Source organism: Onychomys torridus, unplaced genomic scaffold (genome assembly GCF_903995425.1).
Source record: "Onychomys torridus unplaced genomic scaffold, mOncTor1.1, whole genome shotgun sequence".
Taxonomy (NCBI): Eukaryota; Metazoa; Chordata; class Mammalia; order Rodentia; family Cricetidae; genus Onychomys; species Onychomys torridus.
The window spans coordinates 2,442-21,853 of record NW_023413893.1 but is presented as its reverse complement, the minus strand read 5'-3'; the positions used below and the strand labels follow the sequence as shown (position 1 = coordinate 21,853).

Sequence of the window (19,412 nt, the reverse complement as noted above, 5' to 3'; positions counted from 1 at the left end):
GGGGGCCTACGTCATTGCCGGGCTCCGGGATGGGGGCCTACGTCATTGCCGGGCTCCGGCATGGGCGCCGCCATGATGCGGTACGGAACTCACGGGCCTCCTCCCGGCGCCTCATCGCTCCAGCTCGCGCGCCTAAGCTCGAAGCCTCCGGAAGGCGCGGCCGTCAGCAACTGCGCATGTCTGTGGCTCGAGGCCCCGCCCCGCGCCCACGGGCGCCGCCATGTTGGGGTCCTCGCGCCGGACACGTAGGCGTCCGCGTAAGATGCCGGTCGGCGCGCGCTGCTGCCGCCAAGATGGCGTCCATGCGGGAGAGCGACACGGGCCTGTGGCTGCACAACAAGCTGGGCGCCACGGACGAGTTGTGGGCGCCGCCCAGCATCGCGTCCCTGCTCACCGCGGCGGTCATCGATAACATCCGCCTCTGCTTCCACCGCCTCTCATCGGCTGTGAAACTCAAGCTGCTGCTCGGGACGCTGCATCTTCCGCGCCGCACGGTGGACGAGGTGAGGGCGCGGGCCGGCCTCTCTCCGTCCAGAGCGCACATCCTGTCTCCAGCCCGCACCTGCGCCGCACCTTCCCTTTATCCCGCTGGCCGCGCGCGTCTCCGGGGCGGCGCCGCTGGGCCTCCCCCCTCGGCCCGACGCCTCAGCGCCTCCAGCCGCTGGGCTGCGGTCGGGGATCGGGGGTGGTGGGCCCAAGGCCGGAACAGCCCTCAGCCAGGCTGGCCCGGCGCGGAGTACTGGACACTGCCTGCCCGAAGCCTCCTTTGGGTTGGGGCTCTTAGTAACTTTCCAAGTGACTGCTGACGTTAATTTTGTTTCTTTTGCCTCACGGAGTATCAGTCTGCTTAGCTTCCTCTTTATTCTGTGCACTCCAGTTCATTCTTATTCCATGTTGCATCTCTGTGCAAAATGCAAACACACACAAAAAATAAGAGATGTACAGGGTCTCGCTGTGTAGCCCAGGTTGACCAGGTTGGGTGTCCTCCAGCATCAGTATCTGGAGGGCTGGGATTGCAGGTCTGGGCCACCACATCTGACAGCAAAAACACCGCTTTAGTTTTTCAACATTTCTGGGTACTGTTTTATCATTAAGGTTGGTTTTAGTTTTCGTTACGCTATAAAAAATAAGGCAACTGCATGATTTTTCAGTTTAGCAAATATTAATAGCTAAAAGACCCACTCCTGTTATCTCCTCCATACGAGAGAACAAGGCTGCATCCTCCAAAGCAACTCCATGCTTCTCTATCTTTCCCACAAGAGTAAACATTTATGTTTTTTTTTCCAGTATTATCAATTTGTGTGCATTCCTAGCAGGAGTATTTAGTTTCGGCCTCATTTGAACTTAATGTGGCAGCATGTTACCATGTTACATGCATTTTCCGTGTGGTGTGGGTGTGTCTTCTGTCAGGAGACTCCTGGACAGATTCATCCAAGTTGCTGCAGACAGTTTGATTTTCCACGCATTATGTGGTGTTCCATTCGCCGAGCACACAGCATTTGGACGATTAGGTTGTGGCAAGTTTTTTCATTCTTTTATTTCTGTTTCATGTCAGCTGGTTCTGTTGTGACTGGTACCAGGTGACGGTGAGCGTGCATTTTTCTAGAAGTAGAAATGTGGTTGGCAGCAGGATTATGGCAAGTGGCTTTTCAAAGTGATATTATCAAGTGATACTAAAACATGTAGGGCAAGTAAATGTGTGGGTATTAGTAGGATGTTTGGTTGAACGTTGTCTCTGCTTATTTTTCTGTTGGGCTTTTTGTGTGTGGGTTCAATTCCCCCCCGCTCCCCGTTGTCTGTTTCTCTTGACTTGCTGCTTTGGAGGAATATTCTTTTTAATAAATGCTGGCTACTGTCTTAGTTCGGTGACATGTTTCTGCAGTTTCACAGATGTGGCTTAGCTTTTTGGATGAAGGTCTTGGTTCTTAGCCAAGTGGTGAACTGCCTCTCCTTCCCTGTGGTCAATGCCTGCTTGGCCTTGAACAGCAGGTGGGGATCTCAGTATTTGCTAATGTGTTAAAGAGTTCATAAGAATTGTGTCACCTTATTTTTTAATTTTTGCTACATTTATTTATTACATTCCTGCACTTTATATATGGAGGTCACAGAACACCTTGTGAGAGTAGGTTTTTTTCTGAAAGTTGAACTCTGGTTGTCAGACTGAGTGCATTGGAAGTGTCTTTACTTACTGCTAAACCGTCTTGCTGGCCCTTAGGTCCACTCACATTTGTTTGGCTTTATGTTTGTTGTGTTTGTTTGTTTGTTTTGGTTTTTCGAGACAGGGTTTCTCTGTGTAGCTTTGTACCTTTCCTGGAACTCACTCTGTAGCCCAGGCTGGCTTTGAACTCACAGAGATCCGTCTGGCTCTGCCTCCCGAGTGCTGGGATTAAAGGCATGCGCCACCACCACCGCACAGCTGTTTGTTTGTTTTTAATAAGAATCTCTCACTATGCAGCCCTGACTGGCCTGGAACTCACAGAGTTCCATCTTTCTCTGCCTCCAGTGCTGGGATTAAAGAAATGCACACTGTGTTTGGCCTTGTAACAGTTTTTAATCTCACATTAATGCTAGCTTAGTTGTCTTTTCTCTTGGTGTGAGTGTTGGGTGATTTGAATGAGGATGTCCCCCAAAGGCTCTGGGATTTGAATACTTGGCTCCCAGTTAGTAGCACTGTTTTAGGAGGCTTAGGAGGTGTGGCCTTCCTAGAGGAAGTATATTACGGGAGTGGGGTGAGCTTTCAGACTGCTCATTTCAAGTTCGTTCTTTGCTTCATCGTTGTGGTGAAGATGTGAACCCTCAGCTCTGCTCCAGCCATGAGTTTGCTGCTTGTTGCCACACCTCCCTGCCATGGTGGCTTTCATACTGGAACCCTAAATTCCTTGTTCTATAAATTGCCGTGGTCACGATGTTTATCACAGCAATAGAAAATAACTACTATAGTGTTGTCTTAGTTTGGTTTCTGTTGCCGTGATAAGATACCATAACCAAAAACAACTTAGGGACTAGCTTATTTCAGCTTGAGTTTATACAGTCTGTCCTGGAGGAAGTCGGGGCAGGAAACTCAAGGCAGGAACCTAAAGCAGGAACTGAAACAGAGGCCCTGGAGGAGTGCTGCTTACTGGCTTGTTCAGCCTTTCTTACAAACCACAGGACCACCTGCTTGGAGTAGCACCACCCACACGTGGCTGAGTCCTTCGAAATCAATCACAAGTCAAGAAAATGAGTCTATTGTGGTGGCACACGCCTTTAATGTGAGCACTCAGGAGGCAGAAGTAGGCGGACCTCTTGAGTTCCAAGCCATCCAAGTGAGACAGCCTCAAAAAAAAAAATAAAAAATAAAAATAAATAAATAAAAGTGGAAGTTGTCCCAGCAGACTTGCCTATAAGTCAGTGGTATGGAGCACTAACCAGCACAGCTGACTCCTAGTCATCTTGACATACAAACACATTAAAACATCACTGTTAAAACATAATGTCTCCAGTTGTTGTTTATCCCTAAAGTCATGTTAATATCAAAATATAAAATACAGTTCAACTGTTTAAGTCCCTATCTTTTTCCTTTTCTTTTATTTATTTATTTTATTTTATTTTTTGCTTTTCGAGTCAGGGTTTCTCTGTATAGCCCTGGCTGTCCTGGAATTCACTCCGTAGGCCAGGCTGGGCCTCAAACTCACAAAGATCTGCCTGCCTCTACCTCCCAGGTGCTGGGATTAAAGGTGTGTGTCACCACCACCGGGCAAGTCCTATGGTCTTTTTTAAAATTTCATCACTTAGGGGGCTGGAGAGATGGCTCAGAGATTAAAAGCACTGGCTGTTCTTCCAGAGGTCCACTACATGGTGGCTCATAACCATCTGTAATGAGATCTGGTGCCTTCTTCTGGCATGCAGAACACTGTATATATAATAAATAAATAAATCTTTTTTAAAAAAGTTTCATCACTTTAAAAATCGAAGCTCTCTGTAAAAATCCAGTGTCTCAAAGTATAATGGACTTTCTCTTGAGCTTCTGGGCTCCATCTCTCTGATTCTGCCATCCACAGCACATAGAGCTTGTTTCGTAAGCTCATAGGCTCAAGCTAGCTCCCCTCCACAGTTTCAGCCGCCCTTGGTGGCCGTCCCGTGGTACTAGCATCTACAATAAGCCGGGGTCTCCACAGGCTGCACCTTTGACAATGGTGTCTTGGCCTTTCTGCAGGGACTCCAACCTCAGTCCTTCCCCAGGAGACTCACACATTACCAAGTTCAGCTGCCAGCTTGAGATGCAGCTTTTTCCACCCTCTGGACTACAGCTGTGTGTGCTCACCTGAAGGAAATTTCCCAAAAGGTTTTGCCTCAGTGATGATGTTTCTTTTTAATCACAGCTGATTCTGGTCAGCTCTTACTGACCAGAAACCACAGATTTCTCAATTCAAAATATCACAGGAGCAGACTGGATAGATAGAGTCTTTGCTTCTCTCTGAAAGTTCATACACCAGGCCTCCATTATCTGCACTGGTTTAAACATTCCCGTCTTCCAAGCTCCCATAACAGTTCACTAAGCTCTAAGCACTGAATGGTTTTTCCATCCAAAGCTCCAGTTGTGTCCACAATCCTCCCCAAACAACATGGTCTGTCTGTCACTCATTGCAATACCCCACATCTGATACTGATTTCTATCTTAGTCTGCTTTCTGTTTCTGTAATAAAACACCATCACTAAAAGTGACTTGGAGAGGAAAGCTTTGCTTCAGCTTAGCTTAGAGTCCCTTATGGAGGGAAATCCTAGGAACAGGAGCAGAGGGTGTGGCGCAACAATGCTTACTAGCTTGCTCCCTGTGCCTCATTCCGAAGGTTTACTTTGTTTTGTTTTGTTTCCAGACAGGGTTTCTTTGTAGCCCTGGCTGACCTGCAATTCACTCTGTAGACCAGGCTAGCCTCTCCAGTGGCTTCACACTGCTTTCTTATACCATTATAGCCTGGGGCAACACCCTCAACAGTGGGCTGTGTTCTATCACATCAGTCTTCAATCAAGAAAAATAGCCAGTGTGGTGGCTCACACCTTTAATCTTAGCATTCGGGAGGCAAATGGATTTCTGTGACTTCAAGGCCAGCCTGGTCTACATAGTGAGTTCTAGTACAACCAGAGCTACATAGAGACCCTGTCTCAAAACAGAAGGAAAGAAAATAAGTCTGTGGTGGCACATGCCTATAATATTAGCACTCTGGAGGCAGAGGCAAGCAGACTCTGAGAATTTGAGGCTAGCCTGGTCTACATAGTGAGTTCCAGGTCATGAGTTATATGGTGAGATCCTATCTCAAAAAGAAAAAGAAAGAAAAGAAGTAATAGTGCCCCCATGGACTCGCCATGGGACCAGTCTGGTTGCAAACATGTTCTCAACTGAAGAGTCCCTCTTCCCAGAGGACTCCAGTTGTGTCATTGTTGACAAAATCTAACCAGCACAGAGGTGTATAAATGTCTCTCTGTATAGTGTTATATACGTGAATATGTATGTAATTCTCAGACTCTGTACAGCCTTATTCATTCTGTAGACGCTAAGTAAAACCACAGTTTTCAACCAATTTCATCAAAGAGAAAGGTCTTTCAGTGGTCTGTTTCAGTTGTTCAGTGAGGGATGCAGAATTAGGTGGAGCTGCTAACACCTTACTGTGAGGTTGGGAAGTAAGATACCTTGTGTAAGGATGCAATGATCACAGAGATCATAGGAACTGACATGGTGGTGCTTGAGTGAATTTAAAGCCTTGAGGAAATGGGAAGTGCTGCTCCTGAATAGGATGGTACTTAGGAGCAGGCTTTCTTGGACCACCAACCAGCTCCCAAATCAGGACACGGAGACTTATGAAAACTTGGCCTTAGCTTAGGCTAGCTCTTATGACTTAATTTAACCTGTTTCTCTTATCTCTGTTTTGCCTCAGGGCTTTTTACTTTTCTTTGATTCTGTATGTTCTACTTTTCCTGCTTCCTCTGTATCTGGCTGACTGCTGGCTGCCTGACTAGTTGGCCTCTGGTGTGTCCCTCTCTCCTTTGTTCTCTCTGTTCTTCCTGAATCTAGATTTCTCCTATTTATTCTCTGCCTGACAGCCCTGCCTAGCCCTCTCCTGCCTACCTATTGGCCATTCAGCTTTTCATTAGACCAATCAGGTGTCTTAGGCAGGCAAGGTAAAACAAATGCAGCACATCGTTACATAATTAAACAAATGCAGCAATAAACAAATGTAACCAGCATCTTTACATAGTTTAGAATAATATTCCACAACCAGCAAGTACTTCCCAAACTATAGAAACAACAGAAACATCTGGGCTGCCTGGACAGCCACCTAAGGTTCCTTTGCAATGTTGGGGCACATCCATCTTCTTCAGCCTACAGGCCTTAGAATATCTGGCAGGGCTTTTCTGTGAAGCAGGAATTTTGAAAGGACTGTCCTGCCTTGTTTTGGCAAAGTTCAGCAGTCACTTTCCTGTGTGTCCTGCATGTCCAGTGTGTACAGCCCGTTGTCAGCAGTTGAGGCTAGGGCAGTTTCTGCCCAAATGGCTAGCTTTGCCACAGTGAAAGCAAACTCCATATGGGAGTTTCTTCAATGCCCATCATCCTTTTTTGAAGTAAGTGATGCTGCCAAGAACAGATATGTCTTGCTGTCATGAAAAGCCTTAGGTTATTAAACATCTTTAATGCCATATTCTGTAGGTCTCTGAAGCATTTGAAGATCATGTATCTCATCTGACATGTATGTTTGACCTTGAAAACATAGCTAACATGACTATAAGTTTGATTACTATAGATGACTACTAACCTGCATTCTTAATTATATATTATATTTTTCAATGAGCTGCATAAGCACAATACCCCCAAACAAGAGTAGAAACATATATGCAGTATCCCATAATTTTAAATTTGTATCAATATACCAAAATCCATACTAATGTAAAATATTTGAGGTTAATAGATGTCTTTTTATCCTATATTCTTCTATCTCCCCCTAAACGATGACAAGCATCCATAACCTACTGAATGACCAAAACCACCACCCCAACTCCTACAAATGTGGGTGTTGTGTTCTCTTGACTGCTTCCTGTTGTCTGAGGATGATGCCATCTTTAAGGGACCCTGAGAAAATTAAGATAATGGTCAAGTCCTAGGAAAAGTAGTTATAACCTTTGCTGTCCAGTCTCAGAACTCTTCCCAGCTGAGGGATCAGTATATGTCACCTGTCATCTACCTTTTTGTTTATTTTTTTGTCTGTAGCCAAGATTTTCAGGAGATCTCCCCTGACCAAACCTGATCTGTTAACCTTGAAGGAATCCACAGCATTTGGTTCTTTTCTTTTCTTTTAAAGATTTACTTATTTATTATGTATACAGAAGAGGGCACCAGATCTCATTATAGATGATTGTGAGCCCACCATGTGGGTGCTGGGAATTGAACTGAGGACCTGTGGAAGAGCAATTTGGTTGCTCTAACCTCTGAGCCATCTCTCCAGGCCTGCCTTTTGTTTCTTAATGGAAAACAAAAGCATAACCTCTCCCCCAGTGCAATGCATTTTCTGAATTCCATTTTAAAGTTAAGGTATCCCTAAAGTATCTAGGCTGGATTAATTCAACAGTCCCTCTCAGCATCTATTGTTCGCTCATCAACATTCAGAAAATTCAAAGCAGCAACATCATCTCAGAATCCTGACTCCCTGTGTATTTCCCATCTTTATGTGACTTTTTCCCTTTATATTACTTTAATCTCTCTTTAAGGACTTTATTAATTTTAAATTTTAGTTTTTCCTATGACTGTCTATACCCATTTTCTTTTGTCTTTCTTTCTTGTTTTTTTTTTTTCTTCCGAGACAGGGTTTCTCTGTGTAGTTTTGGTGCCTGTCCTAGATCTTGCTCTGTAGACCAGGCTGACATCAAACTCACATATCCACCCTGGTTCTGCTCCCCGAGTGCTGGGATTAAAGGCATGTGCCACCACTGCCCGGCTATACCCATTTTTCTTTTCTTTCTTTTTCTTTCTTTCTTTCTTTCTTTTTTTTTTAATGATTTATTTATATGTATACAGGCATGTATGATCAGAAGAGGGCACCAGACCTTATTACAGATGGTTGTGAGCCACCATGTGGTGCTGGGAATTGAACTCAGAACCTCTGGAAGAGCAGTCAGTGCTCTTAACCTCTGAGCCATCTCTCCAGCCCCTATTTTCTTTTCTTTCTTCAGCCTATGCAAATTTTAAAACACACTGTAACCTGTTTAGAGTTTTTTCCCTCTTAAAAAAACCTTCTGGACCTGTCTTTACTGAGTGTCTCTAGCCTTTTCTGACCATGTGAGCCAGACCTTAAACTGCTAAGCTGCTGCTGTGTTGCTCTGGTGGCTGGCTCTGCCCCTTCCTTGTGTTCATTATTACAGCCAGCCTTAAGACTGCAACCTGGCCTCTGTTGGGAGCTGGACTGGAGTTTAACTTTTAAGCATTCATTCATCCCAGCTCTGGGATGTTGGTTGTCCCGCACTGTGGCAGGTGTTTCTACTAGCTTGTGGTTTCTACTTAGTGTGCTGGTTCTGCAGAGCCTCTTAAAGGAGCCATATCCTCTTCTCTCTCTTTTGTTTTTTATTTATTTATTTATTCAGTTTTCTCAGGCCCTATGTGGAAATTTGGGCCCCATGTTGGAATGACAAATATAACAGGCTTTCTTTTGGGCCGCCAGCCAGCTCCTAAATCATGACACAGAGACTTTTTTGTTGTTGTTTTTGTTTTTGTTTTTCTGAGACAGAGTTTAGAGCCTTTCCTGGAACTCACTCTGATAGACCAGGCTGGCCTCGAACTCACAGAGATCCACCTGCCCCTCTCTCTCCAGTGCTGGGATTAAAGGTGTGCACCACCACCGCCTGGCAAAGAGACTTCTATTATGAATGCTTGGCCTTACCTTATGCTTGTCCCACTAGGTTCTTATAACTTAGCCTGTCTCTCTTTGTCTGTGCTTTGCCTTGGGGCTTTTTACCTTTCTTCCCTTCTATATGTCTCACTTTCACTGTTTCCTCCACGTATGGCTGGTACCTCCCTCTTCTTCTCCTTGTTCTCTTCTCTTTTCTCATCATCTCCTGACCTAGATCCCTCCTACTTGTTTCTGGCTGCCTGCTAGCCCACCTACACCTCTACTGTCTAGTCTTGGCCATTCAGCTTTTTATTAGACCAATCAGTTTCCTTAGGCAGCAAGGTGAGAAGCGAACACATCTTTACATAATTAAACAAATGCAGGATAAACAAAGTAATACATCTTTACACAGTTAAAGTCATATTCCACAACAGGTTTCACAGTGGTTACTGCCACAGGCCACCCAGAGGCTGCAGTGTGGAAATGGGTAGATCCGTGGCAGGGGCATTTGAAGCTGCCACTGTTCCAGGAGGACAAAACAGGGCTGGTAGCATGTAATTGGCATCTTTCTTCTGTCTTGGCAGATGAAGGGCGCGCTGATGGATATTATCCAACTGGCTACCCTGGACTCAGATCCTGGGTCCTCATGGTTGCTGACATTCTGAAATCCTTTCCTGACACGGGCTCACTGAATCTAGACCTCGAGGAGCAGAACCCCAATGTTCAAGACATCTTAGGAGAACTTAGAGAAAAAGGTATGTTGTAGCATGAATCTTAAAATGTCTTAATAAAATCAAACCTGAGCCAGTTATTGGGGTGAATGCTGGAAGATCAGAGAAGCAGAACAAGCCTCACCTCGCCAGTTCCTCAGCTGGTCTTGTGTCTTCAGACTGCAAGCTTCTGTGTCCTCATCCCAAATGGCTTCAGAAGCTGAACTGCTGCTTCCAAAAGCCTAAATGCTTAACCAGCAAATGCTGCTGCTTTCTGGTCCTCACGTCATTATATATCTTTCCTACTTTCTGCCAATCAACTCCCTGGGATTAAAGGCTGGATTTCGGGAATTAAAGGTGTGTCACCATGCCTGGCTTGTTTCTAAATGTGGCCCTTGAACTCAGAGATCCCAGAGGTATTTCTGTCTCTGGAATGCTTAGGATTAAAAGGCGTCTGCTACACCACTGTCCTATCCTCAATGTTCTAAATGTTGTGGCCATCCTGTTCTCTGACCCCGAGATAAGTTTATTTCGTTGGGAACACACAATATTTCAGGGAAACACAATACCAACCACCAGTAATAGTAGCCTGTCTTTATTTTACAAGTTTGGAGGAAAGGGGCCTCATTTTAGACAACTGGTTATCCGTATCACACTGTGAGTGTAGATGCTTCGCTCTCCGTTCTCACATGCTTCAGTCTTCCCCATGCAAGTGCTATGTCGGGGAATTGTTATGACTCGGCCCATGTTTCCTTGCCACTGCTGTCTTCTCCCCATAAGCTCCATGAGGATGAACACCTGCAGGTTATGTCTTCAGATCCTCAAAACATATATATCCTGTCCTAAATAACAAATGTAGACTCATAACTAAGAACCAACCAGTAAGTCGCTAGAATCTGAGAGGCAAAACAGTTGGTGTGGTTTTGGATCTGCCCACAGTGGGAACGTCCGTGCCTGCGACGCTCTCTCCCTCCTTCGGGAAATGGAGGCTTGAGGATACGTCCTTCTAAATGGCTGCTTGGGAGGCCCTAGTACTTTTTGGTGTTTTGTTAATTTGTAGTTGCAGGACTGGAGCACTGGCCTGCTCTGGTCACCTCCCTTCCTGAGTGGCTGATTCTCCTGAGAGCAGGAAGATGAGGCAGCTGACTTCTTAGGAGTCTGCTTCCCTCACTCATGTAGCTGATTAGGGGAGCTCCTTGGGGTTTTTCAGGCCTCTGACTTCTTGGGGACCACACTGAGTCAGAAAGCACACGTGGATAGTTTATAAGACAGCAATTGAGTACGTGTCTGTGGTGACCAGGCACCAGGACTCTGTAAGCCAGAGGGAGAGGCCTTTCGTGGTGTTGAGGCTGCCGTGTAGTTAGGAATGCAGGAGACTGGTCTCCATGCTGCTGTATCAAGTGTGCTGTGCTCCCTGTACCCCGTGGTCCGTGGCTTGCAAGCTAACATAACTGAGGAATCCTTGTCTTCTCTTCTCGTGTTTCTTATCTTTAAGAAGTCCCTGGGGAGTCTGATGAGCCTTCCTCTAGGTGGCAGGGCCTGACCTTTGGTCCTGACCCACTTGGATGATCTTGGATTCTAGGGATGTTAGAACTGGAGTGGTGGTGTCCACAGGGGTGGGAACCAAAGCCAAAGATGCCATGCTGGTAAATAATGAAGCCTACATGGAGCCATCTGCACATCTGGCAGGTGAGCTGTGAGGGTCACAGCCTGAGCTCCCTGCTGCAAGGGCTCTGACTTCCTGTGACACTCTGCGTTCTCCACAGTGGGCGAGTGCGAGGCATCTGCCATGCTGCCACTGGAGTGCCAGTACCTGAACAAGAATGCCCTGACCACCCTTTGCTGGACCCCTCACCCCACCGGTGAAGCATTTTCAGCTGAAGCGGAAACCCAAGAGCGCCACTCTGAGGGCGGAGCTGCTGCAGAAGTGTGAGTGTCTGAGTTTACAACAGTCCTGCTCTTTGCTCTGTGGTGTTGCTGATGTGTTTACTTTAAATTAGACATAGCTTGTCTGCTCTGTGTCGGATCTGCTGTTTAGAGACCCTTAGGGTTTTCAAGCGTGGTTCCTGTAATCTCAACAAAGTGGAATCTGTGCCGGCCAAGGTGGGGTGCGAGGGTGTTGCTTATGTCTTGACCTTGGTCCTTGAGCCACATTTGGTCTCTCTCAGAGAAGATGTTGGATGATTTTATTAAATGCTTTCCCAGAGCATTCTTATGACAGTTTGTATGGAAGGCACTACCTTGCTTGGAGAAAGTGTCCCTTAGCCAAATAACATTAAAGCATGGGTCTTAAGAAGTCAGGTGTACTGTGTACCTGGGTTGCAGCTTCTTTGAGATACTGAGGCAGAAAGATCACTTGAGCCCAGATAAGCTTAAGACCAGCCTAGGCAGCACAGACCTTTTGTATCCTTTCTTTTCTTTTTTTTTTTTTTTTTTTTTTTTTTATTATTTTCAAGAAGGGTTTCTCTGTGTGCACCACTAAAGGTGTGTGCCACCACTGCCTGGGTCATAAACTGTTATTTGGCTATGCAGTTAACATAATATTTATTAATATTTGGTAAATGATGCTGCTTTTTTGTTTTGAGTTTGGAAAACAGTCTGTTAGCCTAGGCCTGGCTTGAATTCACCCTTCTCCTGCCTCAGCCTCCTGAGTGCTGGATCACAGGTCTGTCGCAAGCCCAGAAAATACTGTTTTGAGGGACTCTAAGAAGAGCCTGGAGCCGGGTGTGTCAGCGGGCTGGGGTGTGTACTGCCTGGTAGCTGTTGTGGTGCAGGCCGACTGAGCTACTCTGAAAGTCTCTGCAGAGCTGCCCCAGCCCTTGCTGTGGGAGTCGGCAGTACTGCCAGTGCACTCGGGCTAATCCTCCAGCCTTCCTGAGGAGCCTTCAGGAAAATCTGCTCTTTCTCCTATGTCTGTATGACTCGGGGGAGTCTTGGCCTGAGCCTGTTATAAAGACAGCTGCGGGGACCTGTGAGAGATATCAGCCCCTCTCAGGCTCCAGGGTCCCTGGGGCGCAACAGGTGACTTGTGATGATTCTGGAGCCACTTATGTGGAAATTCCAAACACAGAAAGTCTTGACTGTATTTGAACTGTGTCAAGCAACTTAGTGACGGGGGAGGCTTAGACACATGGGCTTACAACACATGGTGGGTTTATTACTTGGTACTGCTTTATTGTGGCTTCAGTCATCTCTTTCTCTTTAACATTCAGCTCTTTCTCATAGTTGGCATTCACTCTGTGCTCACGGAAGACTCTTGTCTTGCTGCTATCTCTTAAATGCCCCATCAGTGCCCTCTTAAATGCCCCATCAGTTCCCACCGTTGTATTTTCTTGGCTTAGGTCATCACTTTAGAAAGCCAATGCAGTTTATAGGGAAATTTAATGTTTTCTGTTGAAGGACACAAGAAGAGAGAAACTTCTGCAATACTACCCTCGGTGTTAGTCCTTCCATGACCAAAAGAGTCCCTGGGGGAATGGAGCAAAGTCGGGCGGAGGTCTGAGAGTCCACTGGTGAAGACAGGCATTGAGTCGGGGACCATGCGAGGGGAGAGACTTAGCCACGTGCTCATTTCAGGCTCTGTCCATCTAGGTGCTGCCTCAGGATCTGTTCCAAGACAAGCTTTGGTTACCAGGCGAAGAGAAGGCAGCAGTGGATTGAGCTCCCCCTTTTGGAGGAGATGTAGTGGAGATTAAGTTGAACTTTAACTGTTGCCTAATCATCATGTTCTCAGAAATACCTAGAAGCAGGCCCCCAGGATGAGGCTGGGCAACCCAGAAGCCACGGAGTAGGTAGTTGGCCACCTCTGTCTTTCCTGCCAGGGAAATCAGAGCCTCCCCATGCTGTAATTCACTTCTGTCAGTGTCTGGCCGCCCTGGGAACAGTGATGAAGAGACAGGGCTTATCTGTGTCGCCCTGGCTGTCTTGGAACTTGGTCTGTGCACCAGGCTGGCCTCAGACTCAGATCTGCCTGCCTCTGCCTCCTGAGCCCTGGGATTAAGGATGTGCCACCACTGCCCAGGGAAAAATAGACTTCTCAGAAGCTCTGACAATTACAAAGTAGCAAAAAATTTTTACTACTTCTTAGCTTAATGTTAGATTATACAAGCAATGATTTAGAAAATAAATCCCCAGGAACGGTCCCTCCTTTTCCTTTCTTTCTTTTTTGAGGAAGTATTGGCTATAAGGTCAGTGGCCTTCCTGGCCTCATTCCTGCTGGGTTATCAAAGAAGTCCCCTTGGGTAGTTTTTGAGTCACTTTTGTTGAGGGTTACTTTATGGGCTGAGCAGCCCTGTGATCTAAGAGACCCTTAAGCCTGTTACCTCTCTCACACAGCCACCGAGACAGCCCAGCAGCTGAAGAGAAGTGCCGGGGTGCCATTCCATGCCAAGGCCGGGGGCTGCTCCGCAAGATGGGACACTACAAGTAAGACTGTGCCTGCTGTCAGGCCAGTGCTGTTCTTGCTTGCCTTGCGGGTGGTGTGCCTTTCCTCACCAGAAAAACCACTCAGACGTTAGTCCTGACAGCTGAGAACCCACTGGTGCTGCAGCTAGGAGATACGACTGAGGACAAGACGAGTGGGGACGGTTCCTTCAGTGGGTGGTCCTCCCAGCACTAGGAGACATGTAAGGAAAGGGGAAGTCAGTGGCAGGTCACACAGCTGGAGATAATGTGAGCCTTTGTTCTTAGCAAGACTGTCAGTTGGTGTGGCTCACTCTCCTGGTCAGAGTTCGGTATCTGGACAGTTCTTGTCCTACAAGGTTTGGAGGTCTCCAGTGTCTTAGACAACAGTCATCTTCCATTACTCCAGCCTCCGCAGAAAGGATAGGAGTCATGCACATCCAGAGAATCAAGCCTGGGTCTTCCCAACAGACCTTCAGGGATGTTGTTAGGTTTGTGGGTGTGAACCAGCGTCCCGTCCCTGCAGAGACACTGGCCCCAACAGTCTGAGTGGGCTTTTGTGTTGGTTTTTTGTGTTTTGTTATTACTGTATTACTGTATGTGTATGGGTGTTTTGTGTGGGTATATGTCTGTGCACATGTGGCCAGAAGAGGGCATCAGCTTCCCTGGGACTGTAACTAACAATGGGGCTGGGTATTGAAGAATCTCCAATGCCTGTAACCACTGAGCCTTTGCCTCCAGCACAGAGTTTGGTTTTGTTGTTTTGTGTTTTCGAGACAGGGTTTCTCTGCGTAGTCCTGACTGTCCTGGAACTCGCTCTGGGAACCAGGCTGGCCTTGAATTTAGAGATCCACCTGCCCACCTGAGTGTTGGGATTAAAGGCATGAGCCACCACTGCCCCACCCCAGCGCCGAGTTCTTTTTAGCTCAGGACAAATGTACAAAGCCAAATGTGATAGGAGAGACTAACTTGTGTGGGGCTCCCTGAAGCAGAGGCATCCTTGCTCTGCCCACCCTGTGCTCGAAGCTGCTGTTGTCACTGACATCAATCTTTTCTGTAGCCCCTCTCAAAGGCATCCCGAAGCAAGCCCCCTTCCGAAGTCCCAGCACGCCCAGTGTCTTCAGCCCCTCCTGGAACCGGACCCCAATACCACCTTCGAGGACACCATTGCAGAAAGAAAGGGGTGTGAAGGTGGGACATCCCTTCTCATGTCCTGCCAAGACCAAGCCTGATTCTTTGCTCTATAGTTAAATATGGATGTGTTTATTTTGCCAGCTGCTGGATATTTCTGAGCTGAATACGGTTGGTGCTGGCCGAGAGGCAAAGAGGAGGAGGAAGACTTTGGGTGTGTATAGAGCATCTCAAGTCTGGAGGGAAGTGAAGGCCCTGCGGCCTAGCGTGCTTGTGCTTGGCTCTGCCTGTGGGTGTCTAGGTGCTTTGGGGTTTCTTGCCAGGTCCAGTATTTCTGAGAGCTTTATCTTAACACAATGGTAATGGGACTTTCCCCCGGAATCTTTTTTTTTCCGGGGGAGGGAAGGGAGTGGCTTTTGAGACCTTGGTCTTACACTGCAGTCCCAGATGGCCTCAGGCTTGTAGCTTTCCAAGTGTTAAGATTACAGGCTATAATGCCTGGCCCAAGGAATCATTTATTCTTTTGCCCCAGAGACCTGAAGACACAGTGCTGCTTTGCATTTGACCCACTCGGAGGACACTTGTAACCTCTTTAATTGGAGCAGGGTCAGAGAGACACTAACCAACTGTCTTTATTGACAGACACAGAAGTGGTGAAAGCCTACCAAGGAAGAGACAGTTGTTGAAAATGCCACCCCTGACTATGCTGCTGGCCTTGGTGTCCACACAGGTAGGACTTCCATGCAGTACAGCCATGGGCATGCATGTTACATACCACTTTCAACTGTTTTCAGCCCTGACACAGCCAAATAATGTGCACCATCTGTCCTGATTGATAGGCCCTAAGATGTGTTCTGTAAAATGTGTGTACAGATGTGTATGGATATAAATGTATGTGAGTAGCAGAGCCTGACTTGGGCATCAACCTCGGGTTTGGAACAAATACCTGCCTTTATACTGGGGGTTACTGCCTGGAGTGGTCTCCCATGCCTCTGTACCCTCACTTTCCTCTCTGTCCAGTGGGTATGGTTCTTGTTTAAGCCCTGCGAGACCAGGTTCTTGCCATGTAGGGTTGAGGTTGAGTCACGCCAGAGCAGCCTTCCTCCAAGAGGCTGGCGTGGAAATAGAAATAGGTTTTCAGAGACCATGGTGCAGAGTTTACATGTGTGGGGCAGAGTGTGGCCCTGTGCATGGTGTGGATCTGTTCCTCTCGAGCTTCCTTGATTGCTGGACCTTTTTCGCAGGTATCAGTTTGGGACCATGGGGTGGTGGCCATGGCTTAAGTTTGGAGTCTAGCATCACTGAAGCCAGGAGCCTGTCCTGGGGATGTGTGTACCTGCCGTCTTGCTCCATTGATGGGCAGGGGCTGATGGACGTTGTCCAGATAACCCAGGGAGGTGTACTGAAACCCTGACCTCTGCCTGAAGTGATCCTAGCCTCTGTCTTCCAGAAACTTGGGTCTTTGAATAGCGAGCCAGCACTTCCCTCCACAAGTTACCTGCCCTCTACCCCCAGTGTGGTACCGGCCTCGTCTTATATCCCCAGCTCTGAGACACCCCCAGGTGAGTAGCCTCAGTAGCCAAGCCAGTATTCCCTCAGCTCACACAAGGACTTGCCCTGGGGTTAGCTGGATTGAGCCTAAGCGTTTACACCTTGCTTACTTGGTGCTGCTCAGCTTTACAGCTGCCTCATTATCTCTGGATCCCAGGCAGCGTGGAGGGAACTCCTGGCTAAGGAATAAGCCAGAAGTCCTGATTTGAGTGAACAAGTGGCTTGCCAGGACTGCCATTTTGGCACCCTGTTCTCTGGTTGGGAGCTGAGGATTGTCTCTTCCCAGATGAAGGATACTACAGAGGGATCGTTCCTTCAGGGTCAGACATACGCTTGGGTTAGCCAGTCATTTGGGGGTTGGTTCCATTGGGCTCAGCTCTGTCTATTGGTTAGTGGGTCGAGGGTCAGTTAAGCAGCCCTGCTGAGGCAAAGAGGGTGCTAGGTTTGGAGAAGCTGCTTTCCAGCGCCTTGTCACCAGCATCCAGGTTATGGGAAACTTGTCATAGACCAGGAGCTAGCCAGTCCTGGATAACTGAAATCTGTGGATCTAGAAATGCCTGAGGATATAGGTTCTGCCCTGCTGGGTAGTAGTGCACCGGGCTCATGTCCCTGGCTGTGCAGGCCTGCAAGGGCTTCTAGTCAGCAGTGATGGGAGCAAGACAGGGCAGGCAGGTATAGGACACAATTGCTGTCATGACCTAGAAGATGGAGCTGAGCATGCTGCTCCTACAGAAAATGGTGTCTGGGGCAGGCAGCCTGGAGAGCAGTGTAGGATGAGTAGATTAGGGTGTACTCCTTTTCCTGGACAGCTCTTCCTTAGTAAACCTGCTTTGCCTGCAGCGCCTCCTTCCCGGGAAGCCAGCCGACCACCAGAGGAGCCCAGTGCCCCAAGCCCTACACTACCAGCTCAGTTTAAACAAAGGGTGCCTATGTATAACAGTGGCCTGAGCCCAGCTACGCCAGCACCTGCAGCACCTACCTCGCCTCTGACACCTACTACTCCCCCGGCTGCCACTCCCACTGCTCAGACACCCCCAGTGGCCATGGTGGCCCCACAGACCCAGGCACCTGCCCCTGTTCAGCAGCAACCCAAGAAGAACCTTTCCCTCACGGTAGGTACCCTGGCAGGTTTATGACCGTTAGGTGGATGGCATAGCTTTGCCTGTTTGCAGCTGGGGTTTTGGGATGAGCCTGGCAGGGCCAGTGGGGTGGAGGCAGGTGGCCCCAGCAGCCCCATCCTCTCTTTACAGATGTTTGCTGCCCAAGAGATGTTCAAGACAGCAAACAAGGTCACTCGGCCAGAGAAGGCCCTCATCCTGGGTTTCATGGCTGGCTCTCGAGGTGCGTCTGTGCTACTAGGCCTGGGGGGTGCCCCCATGGGGTGGGGGGTGGGTTCCTTGGCCCCAGGCACCTGCCCAGCAGCCCCTGCTCCCTACAGAGAACCCATGCCCGGAGCAGGGGGATGTGATCCAGATCAAGCTCAGCGAGCACACAGAGGATCTGCCCAAGGCAGACGGCCAGGGCAGTACCACCATGCTAGTGGACACAGTGTTCGAGATGAACTACGCCACGGGCCAGTGGACGCGCTTCAAGAAGTACAAGCCCATGACCAATGTGTCCTAAGTGCCATCTCTGCTGCTGAGCTCATCAGGCCCGAAGACAAGTTTTGCTGGCTATGCTATGTGACCCGAGCAGATGCCCAAGGATGTACTCCACCCAGCACCTGCCATGCACAGGCTGCTGGGCCACAGGCTTTTTAAGTTTTAGATTATTTCTCTGGGGGATGTAGACTTCTTTTTTTTAATTTATTATAATGGGTTAGTTTTTGTGTGATTAAGATACTTTTTTTTTTTAAGATTCAGTATTAATATTCTAACGCTAAACCAAAAACAGTTCATTTTAGTGCCTGTTAAGACTTTTACCTTTATTTTTTCTTGTACAAACCTGCACTAGCTGAGAGGACTTTCTTTGCTTGTGCATGCCCTCCCTCATGAGGCCGAGGGGACCAAAGGTGACACCTGGCAGGCTAGGCTGTGAGGGGGCTATGACCAGTCTCAGTGCCACTGCCTGCCAGGGATTTGTATGTTTTTTGTGCAGTTGTAAACATTTCAAACCTGTCTCTGGGTACCTATTTTCATTGTAAAATGATATGAGCATTAAAGTTTAGTTTTTCTACAGAAAGCCCACAGAGCTGCTTCAAGCTAGCTTGACTCCCTGCTCTGGGACCAAACCCTCCCTGTACAGCTGTCAGGACCCCAGGGGAGAAGAGGCAGGGCTGGGAGATAACCAGACTACCTGAAAACAGGTAGGTAATGTCCATGGCAACCTTGGGGTGTTCACTCTGCAGAGTGAGGCACAGTCACAGGCAGCAACCGGGAAAGTCAAGGCCACAGCTACAGCACTGGGAAATGAGCCTAAGCCTGTTGCCCAGAATGCGTAGTAGCACCCAGGAAGTTGGTGGATGCAAACACAGTTCCATATTAAAAAAAAGTATAAGAAAAAGGCCTTTAAAGTTTTTTTAATAAAAAATACTCAATACAGTTTTCCAAACACAACTTTTCCACTTTAAATGCTATTTTTCCCCAACTGGTAATTTTCGTCCATATTTCTTATTACTTCCCCTCCCCCACCCCCCAGACTTCAAGTTTTTTAAGCCTTCACTATCAGACCTGGTGACAGTACCCAGCATTCCTAAAAGGAACCTGACTTTATATTGTATGAAGTTTAGACACCAATAGGCACATTTAAACTTAAATTTAATTTCTGA

General features: G+C 47.6%; 1 pseudogene; it reads left to right on the top strand.

Annotated features, from left to right (window-relative positions):
- Positions 1-151: 151 nt before the first annotated feature.
- Positions 152-18,827, top strand: LOC118576553 (annotated as a pseudogene).
- The last annotated feature ends 585 nt before the right edge of the window (positions 18,828-19,412 follow it).